The sequence below is a fragment of the Oryctolagus cuniculus genome, chromosome 10 (genome assembly GCF_051225735.1).
Source record: "Oryctolagus cuniculus isolate XC-2025 breed Fujian yellow rabbit chromosome 10, ASM5122573v1, whole genome shotgun sequence".
Lineage (NCBI taxonomy): Eukaryota > Metazoa > Chordata > Mammalia > Lagomorpha > Leporidae > Oryctolagus > Oryctolagus cuniculus.
Window position 1 is genome coordinate 20,853,746 of NC_142876.1, and position 19,861 is coordinate 20,873,606.

The following is a 19,861-nucleotide window of genomic DNA, read 5'->3' on the forward strand; positions in this document are numbered from 1 at the left end:
GCCCTGGCTGTAGTAGGCATTTGGAAAGTGAATCAGTGGATGGAAAATTTTTCTTTTTAAATAAAATGAAAATTAAAACAAACAAACAAACAAAAAACAGGGGTCCACGCTATGGCGTAGTGGGTTAACCCCCTGGCCTAAAGCGCCGACATCCCCTATGGGCACTGGTTCGAGACCCAGCTGCTCCACTTCTGATCCAGCTCTCTGCTATGGCCTGGGAAAGCAGTACAAGATGGCCGAAGTCCTTGGACGCCTGCACCCGTGTGGGAGACATGGAAAAAGCTCCTGGCACCTGGCCTCAGATCGATGCAGCTCTGGCAGTTGTGGCCAACTGGGGAGTGAACCAGCAGATGGAAGACCCCTCTCTCTCTCTCTCTGCCTCTCCTCTCTCTGTGTAACTCTGACTTTCAAATAAATAAATCTTTAAAATAAATAAATAAAACAAAAAAAGCAAATGGTGATTGAGACCCTAAAAAAATTTGAAAGATTTTCTTGAATAGTTATTTCTCCAAAGATACTGTTCATAATTAGTCAACAAGCACATGAAAAGAAATTCAACATCCTTATTCATCAGGGAAATGCAAATCAAAACAAAGAAATACCACTAGGATGGCCATATAATAATAAATAATAAAAACAAATGGAGGAATTGCAACTCCTATACATTGCTAGTAGGAACGTAAGATGCTCCAGCCATTGTGGAAAATAGTTTGGTGATTATCCAATAACTTACACAGATTTACCCTATAACAGTGATTCCATTAGTAGGCATATACCCCATTAGTAGGTATATACTGCAAAGAACCAAAAATAGGTGTTCAAACAAATGAAGACCGGTGTTCCCGGCAGCACTGTTCACAATAGCCAAAAGGTGGAAACAACTCAGATATCCATCAACTGATGGAGGGTAAACAAAATGTGGGATAGCCATATAATGGAGTATTCGTTTAGCCACAAAAAGGAATGAATAGAGACTTGCTATAATGCGGATGAACCTTGAAAACGTGCTGATTCACAGCAGCCAAACTGTCTGCCTCCAGACTACTATTTTTTTAATTTATTGCATTTATAAGAATAAAAGAATAGAAGAATAAAAATTCTGAAAGACAGAGTTAGAGAGAGAGGTACAGACAGAGTGAGTCATCTTCCATCTGCTGGTTCACTCCCAGATGGCTGCAATGGCTGGAGCTGAAGCAACCCGAAGCCAGGAGCTTCTTCCAGGTCTCCCACATGGGTGCAGGGGCCTAAGGACTTGGGCCATCTTCTACTGCTTTCCCAGGTGCATTAGCAGGGAGCAGTATTGGAAGTAGAGCAGCTGGGACTTAAACCGGTGCCCATATGGGATACCGGTGCTGCAGGCCAGGGCTTTAACCTGCTGCACCACAGCAGTGGCCCCAGACTACTTCTAATGTGGGAAACATAAATTCTTATCTGTTTAAGCTATGTTAAGATTTCTGATACTTGTGTCTAAATTTAGCTATAAATAATACAAAGCATGAAATAACAGTGGATTCTTGAAAAGAGGGTTACAAAAAAAATTGTTTATTTGAAAGGCAGAGAGACAGAGAGACTGAGAGACAGAGAGAGAACGAGATATAGAGAGAGCCTCTACCTGCTGGTTTACTCCCCAGATGGCTGCAACAGCCAGGGCTGGGTCAGTTCAAGACACGGAACTCTATCAGAGATTCCCATATAGGTGGCAGGGGCCCAAGTACTTGGGCCATCATCCATTGTCTTCCCACACATTAATAAAAGCCTGGATCAGAAACAGTAGCCAGGACCCAAACTGGCACTCTCATGTGGGATGATGGCATTGCAAGAGGCAATTGAACCCACTATGCCGCAATGCCAGGCCCCAGGAAGAGGTTTAAAGGAAGAGAATAACTTGCATGCCATTAGGAAAAAAATAGATTAATTTCCTTTCTTGTAATTTTTATACTTCTGCATTCTAAGGTGCTATGTGGAATCCTTAGAAAATCCAGGCACTTTAACTAATAAAGTATGGTAAAAAGAATTCAAGAGTGGAAACAACAAATATACAGGTAACTCAAATTTATACAAACAACCAGTTAGTCAGTAGAGATAATGGGGGAAAATTGTATTTGAAATTGTAAACAAAGACAAAATACCAGGACCAGCACTGTGCCATAGCCGACATTCTGTATGGGTGCCAGTTCAAGTCCCTGCTGTTCCACTTCTGATCCAGCTCCCTGCTAATAGCCTGGGAAAGCAGCAAAGGACTGACGATTGCTCAGGCCCCTGCCCCCACATGGGAGACATGGAAGAAGCTCTTGGCTTCAACTTGGCCGAGCTGGACTGTCACAGCCATTTGTGGAGTGAACCAGTGGATGGAAGACCTCTCCCCCAACCCACCCTGCTATAACTCTGCTTTTCAAATAATAAATCTTTATAAAAATATAAAATACCTAGGAATAAACTTTACAAGAGACATGTGAAAAAAACTTTAAAACACTAGTGAATACAGAAGACGACCTGAACAAATGAAAGATATGTCTTGGATAAAACACCTTAGAGTCAGTGCTCCTGTGGCTGCATTGGGGCATAGCGGGCAGAGCTGCTGCCGGTGATGCTGGCATCCCAGGTGGCAGGTCCAGCTCCCTGCTAATGGCCTGGGAAAAGTAGCAGAAGATGGCCCAGATGTTTGGGCACCTGCCACCCACGTGGGAGACTGGATGAAGTTTCTGGCTCTTAATTCCCAGCCTGGCCCAGCCAACTTGAGGCCATCTTGGAAGTAAAGCAGTGCATGGAAGACCTCTCTGTCTCTTCTCTGTAACTCTTTCCAATCAATAAATCAATCTTTAAAAAGTAAAGAGATAGTTTATAAATGGCATATGATCCTCATAAAAATGCCAACAGTTTTTGTTTTTAAAGATTTAAGGAAGACCCAGTTGCCCCTCTTCCAGGCCAGCTCTCTGCTGTGGCCAGGGAGTGCAGTGGAGGATGGCCCAAGTGCTTGGGCCCTGCACCCCATGGGAGACCAGGAGAAGCACCTGGCTCCTGCCATCGGATCAGCGCGGTGCGCCAGCCGCGGCGGCCATTGGAGGGTGAACCAACGGCAAAGGAAGACTTTTCTCTCTGTCTCTCTCTCTCACTGTCCACTCTGCCTGTCAAAAAAAAAAAAAAAAAAAAAAAAAAAAAAGATTTAAGGAAGAGTGACAGAAGGAGAGGAAGAGAAGGAGAGAGATCTTCATACACTGTTCTAATCCCCAAATTCCCACAACAGCCAGGAGCCTGGAACTCCATCTGATCTCCCATATGTGTGGCAGGAGCCCAAGCACATAGGTATTTTCCACTGCTTTCCCAGGCACATTAGCAGGGAGCTGGATTGGAAGCAGAGAAGCCAGAACTCGAACCAGTGCTCCCATCTGGGATGCCTGTATCATAAGCGGTGGCTTAACCTGCTGCACTGACAGTTTTCTTTAGCAGGCTGATTCTTTGTGGAAAAATTAATAGGATCCAGACAACTGAAAGTGACAAGAAGAGGGGCCGGCACTGAGGCACAGTAGGCTAAGCCTCCGCCGCGGTGCTGGTTTCCCATATAGGCGCTGGTTCAAGTCCCAGCTGCTCCTCTTCCAATCCAGCTCTCTGCTATGGCCTGGGAAAGCAGTGGAAGGTGGCCCAAGTCCTTGGGCCCCTACACCCACGTGAGAGACCCAGAAGAAGCTCCTGGCTCGTGGCTTCAGATAGGCCCAGCTCCTGCCATTGAGGCTATTTTGGGAGCAAACCAGTGGATGGAAGATCTCTCTCTCTCTCTCTCTCGGCTTCTGCCTCTCTGTAACTCTGCCTTTCAAATAAATTAAATAAATCTTTAAAAGAAAAAAAGTAGTTTCAACAGTGTGATTCTGATGCATGATTATACCACCAGTCTTTGAGAATAAAAAATACAGAAACACATGCAAGTACTTGTGAATATTTATTATATATAGAGGTACCACCAAAGATCAGTGAAAGATGGACTTTTTAATAAATGGTGTTGGGACAAGAGGAAGACAAATTAGTTGCCGCACACTTTCTGTTACAAAGAAGTAAAAGACTCGACTGTAAAACAAAACAAAAGTCTCCTAAAAAATACAAGAAAAACCATAAGAAAATTCAAGTAGAATATTGGAATAGGGAAAAAAGGTGAATGAGTTCAAACACATAACTATAAAACCTTTCTCAGCCGGCGCCGCGGCTCACTAGGCTAATCCTCCGCCTAGTGGCGCCGGCACACCGGGTTCTAGTCCCGGTCGGGGCGCCGGATTCTGTCCCGGTTGCCCCTCTTCCAGGCCAGCTCTCTGCTGTGGCCAGGGAGTGCAGTGGAGGATGGCCCAGGTGCTTGGGCCCTGCACCCCATGGGAGACCAGGAAAAGCACCTGGCTCCTGGCTCCTGGCTCCTGCCATCGGATCAGCGGATCAGCGCGGTGCACCGGCCGCAGCGCGCCGGCCCATTGGAGGGTGAACCAACGGCAAAGGAAGACCTTTCTCTCTGTCTCTCTCTCTCACTGTCCACTCTGCCTGTCCAAAAAAAAAAAAAAAAAAAAAAAAAAAAAAAAAAAAAAAAAAAACAACAACAACAACAAAAAACTTTCTCATAGCAAAATAATAAAGTATAAACAGAGGCAAATGGTAAAGTGAGAAGAAATTTGCAATTCACATCAGATAAAAGGCCATCTCCTTAATATATAAGGAACTGACCTTCGAACTGAAAAGGTCTGACACAATAAAACAGGAAAAATTGAGCAAATACCTTTGTTCAGACTGACTGTAACCAAGTACCATGAATTGGATGGCTTATGAAATACATGAATTTTGGGGGTTGGTGTTGTGGCATAGTAGGCTAAGCTTCCACCTGTAGCACCAGCATCCCACATGGGCACCGGTTTGAGTTTCAGCTGCCCCACTTCTGATACAGCTCTCTGCTGTGGCCTAGAAAAGCAGTGGAAGATGGCACAAGTGCTTGGGTCCCTGTATCCACATGAGAGACCCAGAAGAAGCTCCTGGCTCTTGGCTTCAGATCCACACAGCTCTAGCTGTTGTGGCCATTTGGGGACTGAACCAGCAGATGGAAGATCTCTTTCTAACTCTGCCTCTCAAACCAACCAACCAACCAACCAACCAAGGAAGGAAGGGAGGGAGGGAGGGAGGGAGGCAGACAGACACAGACAGACAGACATAGGAATTTATTTTTCACAGTTCTGTAGGATGGGAAATCCAAGATCAAGGTGCTGACAGATTTGGTATCTGGGGAAAACAAGCTCCCTTAGGCCTGTTTTATAAGGACGCTCACACTACATGATGTAGGTCCCTCACCTGGGGTGGGGTAGGGTTAAGATTTTAACATCTGAATTTTGTTCAGGGATGGGGGGTGATGTGGGTATGGAATGCCATCATTCAGACCATAGCAGCCAAGGACAGGAACAAAAAAAAGTCCCACAAAAAAAAATGCAAATGGTTCTTAAATATATGAAAATATATTTAAACCTAGCAGTAGTCAAGAAATGCAAATAACAATGATTCTTATAGGCCATCTTCATGTATTATTAATTGGCAAAAAAAAAAAAAAAAAAACTTTGGTAGCACACTATTGAGTCTGTGGCAAAACAGAATATTTTATTATTGATAGGAATGTAAGTTGATGAAGCTCCAGGGAGGGCAATTTAACAATATCCATTAAAATTTCAAATGTATATACTCTCTGACCCAGCAATCACACTTCTCAAATTTATCCCACAAACATATTTGCCCATAAGGCAAATGACATGCACAATGATTGTACACAACACCATTCGTAGCAGCAAAACAACACGTCCATCCCAGGGAATGAAGTAAGGCACATCCTGACAACAGAAGACAATAACACTACAGTGGGGATGACAGCAGGAGAAGAGCGAGCTCCATGATTCATTGTGAAGTGAGAAAAGCCAGGTGCAGAGCTGTGTGGATGGTGGCTGCCATTTAAGAATTTTTTATTTTAAAATTTAATGTAGGGAATAAATGCAGTCTCAGTCAAAATCCCATAGGTTTTCTTTGTAAAAACTGACAAGCATATTCTGAAATTCACCTGCAAGACAGGGAGCAAAAGGGAGGCTGAATGAGATGCTGCAGCAGTCATCTGCACCCAGAGGCACCGATTTGAACAGCTATTCATGCACCAAGCCACAGGCACACTCACGGACCAAGCCACACTCAGGCACAAAGCCACACACACACTCATGCACCAAGCCACAGGCACAGGAGCTAAGGAAGCCGGGTAGGGGCTCACAACCCCTGGTTTTAGTATAATTATTTAAAAAGAAAAAATTGGGGCTGGTGCTGTGGCTCAGTAGGTTAATCCTCCACCTGCTGCAACAGCATCACATATGGTTGCCAGTAAGAGTCCCAGCTGCTCCTCTTCCAATCTAGCTCTCTGGTTGGCCTGGGAAAGCAGTAGAAGATGGCCCAAGTCCTTGGGCCCCTGCACCCACATGGGAGACCCAGAGGAAGCTCCTGGCTCCTGGCTTCAGATTGGCTCAGTTCCGGCCGTTGCGGCCATTTGGGGAGTGAACCAATGGAAGGAAGACCTCTCTCTCTCTCCCTCTCATTGTCTGTAACTCTACCTCTCAAATAAATAAAATACATATTTAAAATAATAAAGAAGGCAGGAAGAAAAGTTACCCACATCACCCCTCCCTCAGCTCCAAACAGTGTGAAAAGAGTTATCTCCCACGTAGAGAAGGGAGAGGGCATTAAGGCCAGACTTTGGATTTGAACCCTAGGGCCAGGCCTGCTACAGGGAAACCCAGAGCTGCACAAGGCCTCATTGTTCCTACCCCCAGGGCAGTACCTGCAAACTGAGTCTTTGGACCCTCTTAAATCAAGCAGCAAAGGGACCACTTCCATCACCCTACCCCACCCCACCCTCCAGGAGGCAGGGGAGCAAAACTACAACTGTTGAGAAGGAGGGCAGCACAGTGAGTTTAGTGTTGTTCAGCGAGAGGTCTGCCCCTGTGAGACCCAGCCCCACAAAGAGCCCAACGGCCTCTGACTCTCAGGCCAGTGTTGCAGAAGGAGGCCCTAGATCTTCCCTAGCATTCAACAGAGACCCATGCAGAGACCGTGCAGTGGGAAAGGTTTGTTTTGGCACATGTGGGACTGGTGTGTACTCCCAAGACTGCACAGGGCCTGGGGACTATGAGACCAAAACATGACCCAGTTTAGTGTCATGTTGGGCAACCAAGAGACTGCCTCCACAACCCATTCCCAAACCTCAGGCTGGAGCAAAAGGAAGTCTCCAGCCTGAAGAGTTGGGCAGGAAAGTGAACTCAAGGCTTTGGCTTGCAGCTCCATGCCAGTTCCTCTGTGGTGAGACCCAGCACCAGATAGAACACAGACACCCTAACCTCCAGGCCAGTACTCACAGACAAGGCTATACTCCTACTCGTGCATTAAGTAGAAACCTGAGCCCAGCTAGGGCAGGTTTGTATTTCGGCCTGCACCACCCCCAGCCTTGTACAAGCCTGGTACACATCCATAAGAGAGCACAGCATCCTGTGGTTTTGAGACTCAGGTGAAATCTGGGCAGCCAAGGGACTGCCATAACCATGCCTCCCCCAACCTTGGCAGACCATAAGGAGCAAGACTCTAGCCACTGGAGAACAGAGCACCGAAGTGAGCACGTGGCTATGTCTTAGAACCCTGTGCTGGGCTAATTTAAACCAAATACTGGGCAGATATGAATAGTCCTTGTCCCCAGGGCAGCACCTACAGACAGGGTTTCTGGACCTGCCCCAGTGTCAAGCAGATAACTGAAGGTCCAGTCAAATGGACTTATATCCTATGTAGCATCACCTGTGGCTGGTTCTATTGGCCTTAGGCAGCAAGTCCACACCAGCAACAGATAGCCCATAGCAACATGAGTCTTGGTAGTACTCATGGGCTGCACTACTTTGGGCAAATTGTAATGCCTGGGTATAATCTAGCATTATGGTGTTAGTGGCCACAGGACTGCTCACTCCAGTCCTCTCCCAAGCCCAGGCAGCAAAATGGGGGTATTGTCTGCTTGGCAGACAAAAAGGCAGGTGGGGGCCAAGCCATTGCATAGAAACCTGGGGCTGTCACCATGGGCACCTAGGAACCCCACCAGGCTTCATACTGGTGCTACTGTGGCCCTAGCCTTGCCCTTTTGACTGTGAGGACCCAATAATCCCTCCAGGACACTGAGATAATGCTTCTATGACCTCAGTTGCTGAGACCAATGGCCAATGCCCCTGCAAACCCAGCTTCATTTGACAGCCCACCACCCACACTCACTGGGAATGAGGGGGAGTCTCATACCCACCTAGTGTTGCTGCCATCAATTACAGTGGAAGATATAAGGAGACTACTTCACAGCATCCAACCAAAACTAAAGCCAAATTTAGTCTACCAAACTGACCTCTGAAGGCACATCTTCAGGAGAAAGGCTTTTCTCATGAGAACCATTCTTTAAAAGTGTAGGGACAACTGCCCCAGCAGATGCACAACATCAACACAGGAAGTATGACAAATCAAAGCAATGGACACTGAGTAACAGACTCCCAAGAAAAGAAGCTTCACAAAGAATTCATAAAGAATTCAAAATAATGATTACAGAATGCTCAACAGATTCACCAGAATATAGATAATTCAATGAAATTAGGAAAATTGTACACAATATGAGAAAGTCAGCAAAGAGAATTTTTGGAAGTGAAGAACTTAGTAAGTAAACTTAAAAATGCCAGTGAAATTCTCAACAATTGAGTAGATAAAGAATACTGAAGGTAAAGACAGGTCTTTTGAGAGACCCTGATTAGACAAAAGAAAAAAGGAAAAAAGTGAAGACGGCAACTAAAACCTTTGTGACACCATTAAATGAATAAATATTCTAATTTTGGGGATCTCTGAAGGAGATGAGAGGAATAAACATATAGAAAACCTATTAAAAGAAATGACAACTTAAAAATTTCCAACTTTTTTTTTAGATTGATTGATTCGAAAGAGTTACAGGGAGAGACCGAGAGAGCAAGATCTTCCTTCCACTGCTTCACTCCCCAAATGGCCAGAAGGGCCGGGCCGAAGCTGGGAGCCAGAAGCTTCTTCTAGCTCACCCACGTGGGTACAGGGGCTCAAGTACTTGGGTTATCTTCTGCTGTTTTCCCAGGTGCATTAACAGGGAGCTGAATCAGAAGCGGAGCAGCTGGGACTCAAACCAGCACCCATATGGCATTATAGGTGGTGGCTTAACCCATTAAGCCACAGAACAGCCCCCAAATCACCAAGTGTTGATAAAGATATGGATACTCAAGTTCAAGAGATCCAAAGGACCCAAATAGACAAAACTTTCCAGACCAGGAGGGAATACGATATTCGTTATTTTTTTGGCACTATAACAAATATGTGAGAGATGCCACTTGTGAAGGGAAGAGGTCTGTTTTGGCTCATGGTTTTGGAGGTTCACAGTCCAAGATCAGAAGGGCCCCATTGACCTGATCATGCAGAGAAGCCTGAGGATGAGGATAATGTTGCATGGCGAAGCAGAGAGAGGGGCTGGGCCAAAGTTAGCTCTCATAACCAACCCTCTTACAAGAACCATCTTTGCCCAAACTTCTAAGGACCCCTCATGAGTTCTAGTTCCTAAATACCATAACTGGATCGAGCCTCAGCCATCCTTGTACCACCAACCCACAACTTTGGGACTTAGATGTCTGCACCAGTTCAGGAATCAAATCTTTTTCTCATCAAAGCAGAATAGAATAATATATAATGCTGGGGCCGGTGCTGTTGCTCACTTGGTTAATCCTCCACCTGTGGCACCCGCATCCCATATGGGCACTGGGTTCTAGTCCTGGTTGCTCCTCTTCCAGTCCAGCTCTCTGCTGTAGCCCAGGAAGGCAGTGGAGGATGGCCCAGGTCCTTGGGCGCCTGCACCTGCATTGAAGACCAGGAAGAAGTACCTGGCTCCTGGCTTCAGATCGGCATAGCTCTGGTCATGGCAGCCATTTGGGGGGTGAACCAACAGAAGGAAGACCTTTCTCTCTCTCTGTCTCTCACTAACTCTGTCAAATAAATTTTAAAAATAAATATATAATGCCAAGCTCTCAAATTAAAAATCTGCCACCCAAGAACACTATGCTCAGGATACCCATCCTTCATAAATGGAGAGAAATAAAGACTTCCTAAGAAAAAAATGAAGGAATTCATCACTACCAGGCTGGACTCACAAAAAATGCTTACTGGAGTCAGTTGTAAACAGAAAAACAGGTACCATCATGAAAACATGTGAAAGAATAAACTCACTAGAAAAGCAGACACACAAAAGGCAGAGTTATAGAGAGGCAGAGTCAGAGAGAGAGGTCTTCCATCCATTGGTTCACTCCCCAAATGACTGCAACAGCTGAAAATGTACCAATCCGAAGCTAAGAGCTAGGAGCTTCTTCTGGGTCTCCCATGCAGATACAGAGGCCCAAGGACTTGGGCCATCTTCTACTACTTTCCTAGGCCATAGCAGAGAGCTGGATCAGAAATGGAGCAGATGGGACTTGAACCGGTGCCAATATGGGATGCTGGCGCTGCAAGCGGCAGTTTTACCTGCTATATCACAGTGCCGGCCCAAGAATCAAACCTTATCGACACAGCAAACTAAATCATGAAGATGAACAAAAGAAGAAAAGAGCAAAGGACATTTGAAGTAAACAGAAGAATTATATTTAAATGTCAGGACTAAGTCATTACTTATCAATAATTACCTAGAATGTAAAGGGACTAAATTTCCCAATTAAAAGATAACATCTGATTAACTGGATTAAAAAACAAAACAAGACCCAATGATGTGCTACCTAAAAAAACCTCATGTCAGTCAAAACAGACTGAACATAAAAGGATGAAAAAAATTTTTCCATGCAAACAGAAACCGAAAGTGAGTAGAAGTAGCTATACTCATATCTGACAAAATAGACTTTAAGACAAAAACCATAAAAGACAAAGAAGTCATAAAATAATGATCAAGGGGCCATTCCACAAGCAGATATAATGATTAAAAACGTATACACACCAAATGCTCAAGCAGTTTCATGAAACAAATATTGTTAGCTGTAAATGTAGATAACACAACAGTATTAGTGGACTTCAAAACCCACTTTCATCAATGGACGGATAATCCGGAACAAAAAGTCAACAAAGACAGTTCAGAATTAAACTGTACTATAGACTAAATGATCCTAACAGACATTTCAGAACATTTCATGTAACAACTGTATAATACATATTCTTTCCATCAGAACATGAAGCATGTTCTCACATAGACCATACAGTGGGCCGCAAAACAAGGCTCAGCAAATGAAGAAATTTGAAATCATGTATCTTCTCTGAGCACAATAGAATAAAGCTAGAAATCAACCACAGAAGAAACTTTAGAAATTGCGCAAATTCATAGAGACTGAACAGTGCCTCGGAATGAACAATGGATTTTTTAATCAAAAAGATTTTCAAAATTTATTGAAACACACAAAAAATGGAAACACAACAGACCAAATGAATGATATACAGCAATAATACCAGTAAGAGGGAATTTTATAGTAAAAAGATCCTACACTAAAGAAAGAAATATAAAGATATCAAATGAACAACCTAACAATGCATCTCAAAGGCACAGGAGAGCAAGAACAAACCAAATCCAAAAATCACTAGAAGGAAAAAAACTAGAAAATAAGCAAGCAAAATAGAAAAAAAAATCAATACAAAAGATCAATGAAATTGAATTGGTATTTTGAAAGATACAGAACATTGATAAAACATTAGCAGCTAGACTAATCAAGAAAAAAAGAGGATGCAAATAAATAAAATTGGACAAAAATATATACTAATACCACAGAAAAACAAAGCATCCTTAGGGATTAATAAAAAAAACTACCTGCCAACAAATTAGAAAACCTGGAAAAAGCAGATAAATTTCTGGTTGCCATAATCTACCAAAACTGAATCAAAGAAATAAAGAAAACCCGAGAATGAGAATGAGAAAGGAGAGAGAATCAGTGGGAAAATGTCTCCCAACAAAGAAAAGCAAGCACAGAAGGTCCAGATGGCTTTAGTGTTAAATTCTATCAAACTTTTAAGTAAGAATAAACAGCAATTATTTTCAAACTATTGCAAAAAATTAAAAAGGAGAGAACCCATAAAGGAGATAACCCTTTTAAACTCTTCAAATGAGGTAAGCATTACCTTGATTCCAAAACCAGGCAAGGACATACAAAAAAGAAAACTAGACACCATTATAAACATGAGATACAAACTTGAGACCATGATAAACATAGATGCAAAGATTCAACAAAATACTAGCAATAGACTCCAACAGCATATCAACAAGATCATTCACCATGAGCAAATGGGGTTTATCCCAGAGATGCAGGGATGGTGCAACATACATAAATCAACACGTATAATACATCACATCAAAAGAATAAAAATCATATGATCATCTCAATAGATGCAGAAAAATTCAGTAAACCCATTCATTATAAAATCCTGAATAAGTTAGGTATAGAAGAAACATATCAACATAAGAAAGACTTTATATGATAAGCCCATAGTCAACATCATACTGAATGGGGAAAAGTAAAAGCATTTTCTCTAAGATTTGGAATCAGAAAAAGATGTCCACTCCTACTCAAATAGAAGCGTTAGCGAGAGCAATTACTCAAGGAAGGAAATAAGAGGTATACAAATAGGAAATGAGGAAGTCAAATTAACCTGCTGGCAAGTGACATTATTCTATATATAGAAAAACCCAAAGACTCTACAGGAAGACTAATAAAGCTGATCAAATTCTGTAAGGTTGCAGCATACAAGAAAAATCAACCACACTATGAAATTATACTAGCAATCCCATTCACAATAGCTTTAAAAAATACTTTGGAATAAATGTAACCAAGATATGAAATATCTACACAATAACTACAGAATGTTATTAAAGGAAATTGAAGATGACACATAAAGAAATTAAAAGCTCTCCCATGTTCATGGATTGGAAGATTATTGAAATGTCCACAGCTGTCAAGTAATTTACTTAGTCCCCATCAAAATAACTTGAAATTCTTCAAAGAACTAGAAAATCCAATCTAAAAATTCACTTGGAAGTACAAAAGACCCTGAATAGTCAAAGAAATCTCGTACAAAATGAACAAAGCTGGCTGGCGCCGTGGCTCACTAGGCTAATCCTGCGCCTTGTGGTGCCGGCACACCGGGTTCTAGTCCCAGTCTGGGCGCCGGATTCTGTTCCGGATGCCCCTCTTCCAGGTCAGCTCTCTGCTGTGGCCAGGGAGTGCAGTGGAGGATGGCCCGAGTGCTTGGGCCCTGCACCCCATGGGATTCCAGGATAAGTACCTGGCTCCTGCCATCGGATCAGCGCGGTGCGCCGGCCGCGGCGGCCATTGGAGGGTGAACCAACGGCAAAGGAAGACCTTTCTCTCTGTCTCTCTCTCTCACTGTCCACTCTGCCTGTAAAAAAAAAAAAAAAAAAAAAAAAAAAAAAGACAAAATGAACAAAGCTGGGAGCATCATAATACCTGATTTCAAGACATACTGCATACATACAGTGGTAACAAAAACAGCAATGATGCTGGCATAAAAACAGACATCAATGGAATGGACTGTGATTCAAAAGGGAATTCAATACACCTACAGCAACCGATTCTCCACAAAAGTGTCAAAAACATACATGGAAGAAAGGACAATCTCTTCAATAATTGGTGCCAGGATAACAGGATACCCATATGCAGAAGGCTGAAATATGACCCCCTACCTCTCATCTGATACAGCAGACATCAACTCAAAATGGATCAAAATTATAAATGTAAGATCCAAGACTACGAAACTACTAGAAGAAAACATAGAGGAAAGAAGATATCAGTGTAAGTTATAATTTTTTTTGGATCTGATGTCCAAAGCATTGGCATTGAAAGCAAAACTAGACAAATGAGATTTTTTTCAAAACTAATAAGCTTGTGCATAACAGGGATAATCAACAGTGTGAACAGACAACCAACAGAATGGGAGAAACATCCACCAACTTTACATCTGTTAAAAAAATCAACATTCAGAATATATGAAAATTCAAAAGCTTCAATAAAAAAAATCCAGTTAATAAATGACCAAAGGATTTGAATTAGACATCTCTCAAAAAAAACAAAAAACAAAAAAACAAAAAACAAAAAAAAATATAAATAGCCAAAAAATATATGGGAAAAAACCACTCAATATCACTAGCAATCAGCGAAATGTAAATCAAAACTTCAATGAGGTATCATCTCTCTCTAGTTAGAATAGTGATTAGCTGTGGATTCCAAGATGGCTGAAAAGGGAGAGGTGTGCCGATTCTGAAGGGGGCGGGGGGAAGACAGCAGAGAAAAGTGGAGGAAGTGTATTCCCAGGGAAGAGTTGGAGAAAGAAGAGGAATGCCATGGAGCAGCATGGAAAGCGCTGATACGCAGCAGTGAGAGGGGACACCATGCACAAACTCTACAGTCAGGGGCTGTAGGAGTTGCCAGGTTCTGAGAGTAGGGTGACAGCAGACTGCAGCAGCCCACGCCACTGGTGATACTGCAGGAGGGAGAACCTTGCAGACCACAAGGACTTTGAGTTCAGCCTGGAACCCAAGCAGGGGGCAAAGTACCCACCTAATTCAGTGAATAAAAAGTACATTTCTTTCTTCCCACCTCCCAACAAGGGTATCCAGCATCCAGCAGGAAGAAAGGTACCATCTTGACACCAGTACAGGCTGCGATGGTTCTCGCATGTGACCCGAGGATTTTACCAGAAGGAAAAATCCACCTTTCCCACTGACTTCGAGTCTGGCAGAGAGGGTTGACAGGGGGCTGGGTACCTAATCAGAATTGTGAGGTGCCCCCATCCTCTCAACCTATCACAGGATCCAGGGTTCAAATTCCCAAGGCAGAGCACTAGAGGCACCTGACTCTGGAAATAACTCTGCTCTCTCCATGGATGGAGCAGGCTCACAGGGTAGAGGGGAGCCTTGCATGTTGTGACTCTGGGAATCCTGCAACTGCACATTATGGTGTGGGGTGTAGCTGAGCCTCTGGGAAATCCCTGTGTCTGGAGTCAGCTCACAGCTCCCTGATTACTTGGGGTGGGTCATTGCTGAGGGTTCCCTGCTCACACTGAAGATTGTACAAATTCTTTGTGTACTTCATGCTCCAGGGTGGGTGAAGATTGTACCCACCATGGGCTAACCCTGGGCATTGATCACATTGGAAGAAAGGAGGTGAGGTTGTGATTATGTCAACAGGCATAATACCCTCTCCCCCGCTGACAACAGAGGAGATTTACTATGCCCAACTTGGGTGTCACCCTGGATTCTCACTCTACCCTTGAGCATTGACCAGAGATCCTGGCCCCACCCAGAATACATCTCTGGGTATTCACTGAAGGGGCAGACACTCCATTAAGCCACAGAGGAATAGTACAAAGATAAAAGACATCAGTGGAGAAAGCCAACAAGTGTTTACATAAATGCCTAAAAATAAGCACATAAATACAAGAGACAAGAACAAGGAAGACAATGATTCCCCAAAGAAACATAACGCTTCAATATTAGAATATGAAGATGAAGAGGTTGAAGAAATGCCTGAAAAGGAATTCAAAAGAATGAACATAGGATTACTCAGAAGCAAAGAGAAGCAAATTTATGAGTTAAGGAATCAGTATATGAAATGGATGAAAAATTTTCCCATGAAATAGATTCTGAAGAGAAATCAGGCTGAAATATTAAAAATGAAGAATATGTCAAAAAATACAGTGGAAAGCCTTAAAAACAGACTTAGTGAGGCAGAAGAAAGAATATCTGAGCCAGAAGACACATCTTTGGAAATTTTACAGTCAGACCAAAAAAAAAAAAAAAAAAAAAAAGAAGAAGAAGAAGAAGAAGAAATTAGAAAAATTAAAAAGTGTTAGAGATTTATGGAATACTATCAAATGACCCAACATACAGGTTTTTGGAGTTCCTGAGGTATGGGAAGAGAGAACGGATTAGAAGTCCTATTCAGTAAAATAATAACAGAAAACTTTCTTAATTTTGAGAAAGGGACATGCAAGTACAGGAAGCACACAAAACAGCTAATAGGTGTGACCAGAAAAGACTTTAATCATGACAAACTGTAGCTAAACATTCAAGAATAAAACATTAATATTCTAAAATGTGCATGAGAGAAATATCAGATTACTTTCAGAGGATCTCCAATTAGACAGCTGATTACTCATCAGAAACCCTAGGCTAGGAGAAAATGGAGAGACACAGTCTAAGTCTTAAAAGAAAAAAACTGTCAATCCAAATACTGTACACTGTAAACCATTCATTTATGAATGAGGGTGAAACAAAGACTTCCCATAACAAACAGAAATGAAAAGTATTTCCCACTACTCATCCAGTCTTAGAAATGATGCTTAAGGATCTGTTACACACACAAACACTGACAGTCATCATTATGAAAGAATGTGAAGGCAGAAAATCTAGTAAAAGTACAAAGGTGAGGTTTTCCACGATGGTATACTAGAGACAGAGCTTACTGCTCTAGTCTAGGGGAGGATATTTAATAAAATAAAACTGGAGAGGGTGCAATTGCAGGGAAGTGTTAGGGAGATAATGACAGAGGACTCTATGCAAATTGAAAAGACAATGTGGACCTACATGGAGGGTGTGGATGCCCATAGCCTGGGACCCCAGCAGCTGAGAGTCTCAGTACCAGACTGCAGCAGCCCATGCCACTGGCAATACAGCTGCAGGAAGAGCCTGGCACAGGCCTGGTTTGGAGCACTGTGGGGGATAGTGTACCTGCCAACCGAGAAAGAAAAAAGAGGGCACATTAACTCTACCCCCAACCACCTGGCACCAATATCCTGTAACTAGCAGAGAGAGGGCAGGCACCATATAGGAGATAAGTAACAGCTGTACCAGCAACTGTCAGCAAGCCTAGCAACTAGTGAAGAAGAGATGCCTGAGTCTGGCTGGGAGAACTGACAGGAGGCTGGATGCCCATGACTTTCATAGCCTTGTGTTCCAGGACAGTGAAAACACTGTGGCTATGTGGGAAGGCACAGGGTATGGCTAGAATGTTATGCAGTCACTATGGCCAGCTCCATATGCTCAGGGCTTCCCGATTCCCTGGTAAGGGTCATTACTGCAGGATCTGTGTTCACACTGAGGACTGCACAGATTCTTTTTTAGGTTCTTGTGGCAGTGCAGATGAAAACTACCCACTGGGGACCCAAAATCTCATTAAGCTGAGTGGTAAAGTGTCATCTTAAGTGTAGAGTGATCATAGTAAGTGTTAAAGTGATCACATAGATAGGATTAAGTGTTAAAGGGATCATATAAATAAAATCAAATGTCTGATAATAACAATAGACAGAATTAAAAAAGAGAGAATGCTCCAACATGGGAAGCAGGCCACACAGCTTACTCATAGAATGATAATCACTTTAAATAGCACTCTGACCTCAGAATCAGCCCTTAAGGAATTCTGGTCTGGCTGAAAAGCTCATGAGAGCATTTCAGGCATGGAAAGCCAAAACACTATGGCAAAAATGGCCTACATGAAGGACTTCTGTGAGTGAGACCTAGTGGAAACAAGTGGTCATCAAAGAAGGATGTACTTTTCTCTGAAGGGAGGAGAGGACTTCCACTTTGCTTATGGCCTTATTTAAATACTAATGGAGACTATGGATTCAAAAGCCTTCCATAGCCTTGTAAGTTTATATCAAGAGCCTCAGGTGATCATTAACATCATATGTAAGAGTGCCAATTGTTAAATTAACAACAGGAGTCACTATGCAGTTACTTCCCATGCAGGACCTTGGAACTCAATAAGTTGTATTATGAGTATTAACTGTAAAACATGGTCTCAGTTTGTGTATGTGTGTCTGTGTGTGTGCACATGCACAAACTGTTGAAAATTTTACTTAGTATAGAGTTGGTCTTCTCTGTATAAAGTTAATTGAAAGTGAATCTTAATGAAGAATGGAACTAGAAATGGAAGGAGGAGGAGGAGGTGGGATAGGAGTGGGGGTGGGAGGGCGGTATGTGGGAAGAATTAGCATATTCCTAAAGTTGTACTTATGAAATTTGTACTCTGTAAATGAAAGTTTTCTTTGCGAAAAAAAAATGCTCACTGGGACTAGTGCCCAGGCATTGGTCTCCTTTGAGGAGAGGAGGTGAGCATGAGAATATACCAACAGAGAGAGATGGGAGGGTTGCAGGTGGGAGGGAAGTTACAGGGAGGAAAAAGCCATTGTAATCCATAAACTGTACTTTGGAAATTTATATTTATTAAATAAAAGTTAAAAACAAAACAAAACAAAAGATTATAACAACAGAGAAAAACCTCCTATCTGCTCTAAAAAAAAAAAAAAAAAAAAAAAAAAAAAAAAAAAAAAAACCCGGGAGATATACCATGTCCAACTTGGGTATCACCTTGAACACTCTCCTCACCCTAGAGCACTGAACAGAGCTCCCCACCACAGCCAGCATACACCTCCAGATATTCACTGAAAGAGCAGACACTCCACTAAGCCCACTAAGCCACAAAGACATAGTCAAAAGATAAAAGCCATTAAAGGGGAAAAAAATCAACAAGTATCACCATAAATGCAGCAATTCAAGAAACAATAAGGAAGACAACATGACAACCCCAAAAGAACACAACACTTTAATATTAGAATGTGAATAAAAAGAGACTGAAAGAAGTACCAGAAACAGAACACAAAAAAAATTTTTCAATGTTTATTTAATAAATAAATTTCCAAAGTACAACTTTTGGATGATAGTGGCTTTCCCTCCCATAACCTCCCTCCCATCCACAACCATCCCAACTCCCACTCCCTCTCCCATCCCATTCTTCATCAAGATTCATTTTCAATTATCTTTATATAGAGAAGATTAACTTAGTATATACTAAGTAAAGGTTTCAACAGATGGCACCCACACAAAGTATAGAGTATTATTTGAGTAGTAGTTTCACCGTTAATTTGCATAGTACAACACATTAAGGACAGAGATCCTACATGGGGAGTAGGTGCACAGTGTCATGAGCTGCCAAGGATATGGAGGCCTTTTTTTTTTTTTTTTTTTTTTTGACAGAGTTAGAGAGAAAGGTCTTCCTTCCATTGGTTCACCCCCCAAATGGCTGCTACCACTGGAGCTACCCCGATCTGGAACCAGGTGCTTCTTCCTGGTCTCCCACGCACTACCTTCCCAGGCCACAGAAGAGAGCTGGACTGGAAGAGGAGCAACCAGTACCAGAACCCAGTGCCCATATGGGATGCCACCGCTGCAAGCAGAAGATTAACCAAGTGAGCCATGGCGCCAGCCCCAGAAGCCTCTCGAGTTCACAAACTCCAATATTATTTAGACAAGGCCATAGTCAAAGTGGAAGTTCTCTCCTCCCTTCAGAGAAAGGTACCTCTTTATTTGATGGCCCGTTCTTTCCGCTGGGATCTCACTCACAGAGATCTTTCATTTAGGTCATTTTTCTTGCCACAGTGTCTTGGCTTTCCATGTCTGAGAAACTCTCATGGGCTTTTTAGCCAGAACTGAATGCCTTAAGGGCTGAGAATACAAAAAATTGATTGTAGGATTACTTAAAATTGATTGTAGGATTACTTACAAGTCATCAGAAGAAGATTCACGAACTAAAGAAATAGATACATGACATGAATGAAAATTTTCCCACAAAATTGTTATCTTAAAAATAAAACAAAATATTAGAAATGAAGAATTTAATAGAACAAATAAAAACACAATGGAAAGCCTTAAGAACAGATTCAATGGGCATAAGAAAAAAAAATCTAAGTTAGC

General features: G+C 42.5%; 1 long non-coding RNA gene across 4 annotated transcripts in view; it reads right to left on the reverse strand.

Moving 5' to 3' along the window:
* Positions 1-5,639: 5,639 nt before the first annotated feature.
* LOC149123707 (uncharacterized) overlaps positions 5,640-19,861 on the reverse strand; it is a 33,946-nt gene continuing 19,724 nt past the window's right edge. Inside the window, exon 5 of one of the 4 annotated variants that reach the window (XR_016213970.1) lies at positions 5,640-6,064. This is a non-coding gene — a long non-coding RNA (uncharacterized LOC149123707). The remainder of the gene's footprint in view (positions 6,065-19,861) is intronic. The other 3 variants (XR_016213969.1, XR_016213977.1, XR_016213975.1) reach the window with 3 other exon arrangements.